This window comes from Neophocaena asiaeorientalis, unplaced genomic scaffold (assembly GCF_003031525.2).
Source record: "Neophocaena asiaeorientalis asiaeorientalis breed wild unplaced genomic scaffold, Neophocaena_asiaeorientalis_V1.1 scaffold31, whole genome shotgun sequence".
NCBI classification, from domain to species: domain Eukaryota; kingdom Metazoa; phylum Chordata; class Mammalia; order Artiodactyla; family Phocoenidae; genus Neophocaena; species Neophocaena asiaeorientalis.
Window position 1 is genome coordinate 2483192 of NW_020175320.1, and position 1023 is coordinate 2484214.

Consider the following 1023-nt stretch of genomic DNA (forward strand, 5'->3'; position numbering starts at 1 on the left):
ATGGCTTCTCATTGTGGTGGATTCTATTGTTGCAGAGCACGAGCTCTAGGTGCACAGGCTTCAGTAGTTGTGGTACGTGGGCTCTAGAGAGCAGGCTCAGTTGTTGTGGAACATGGGCTTAGTTGCTCCACGGTATGTGGGATCTTCCAGGACCAGGGCTTGAACCCGTGCCCCTTCATTGGCAGGTGGATTCTTTTATTTTTGGCAGGTGGATTCTAACCACTGTGCCACAGAGGAAGTCCTGTTAATCTTTTACTTACTGATTTGTTTGCACTTTTTTTAAACTGGGGAAGTCAGCCTTTTGTCTGTTACGGGAATTGTGAAATTGTTTTCCTTGTACATTATTTATCTCCTGATTTTGCTTTTGTATTTTTATGCCACACACATGTGCTTAATTTTTTTTTAGAGAAAATCCTTTCTTTATTATTATTATTTTTAAAATATTTATTTATTTATTTGGCTGTGTCAGGTCTTAGTTGCGGCACACGGGATCTTTTGTTGCAGTGCACGGTCTCTCTGGTTGTGGCGCATGGGCTCTAGAGTGTGTGGTCTTAGTTGCTCCTTGGCATGTGGGATATTAATACGACCAGGGATCGAGCCCACGTCCCCTGCATTGGAAGGGGGATTCTTAACCACTGGATCACCAGGGAAGTCCTTTTTCTTTTTCTTTTAAGGTAAGAAGTGGATTTATTTAGACAGAAACACTCCACAGAGAGAGTGTAGGCCATCTCAGAAGGTGAGAGGCCCACATGTGCTTAATTTTTGCATAGTCATGTTTATTAATTTTTTTCTATGGCTTCTGAGTTATTTGGTTATCTGTAATTTATTTTGATATAAGGAGGAATGGCTGTAGCTTTATCATTTCTTCAAAATACTAGACAGTGGTCCCAACATGATTTTTATTACCTTTACCATAAGAGGGAAAAACCCAGTGAACATTAAAAATACACCCTATCATAAGGTGCTGCAACAAGTTTAAATTTTTTAAATTAATTAATTAATTATTTATTTTTGGCTGCATTG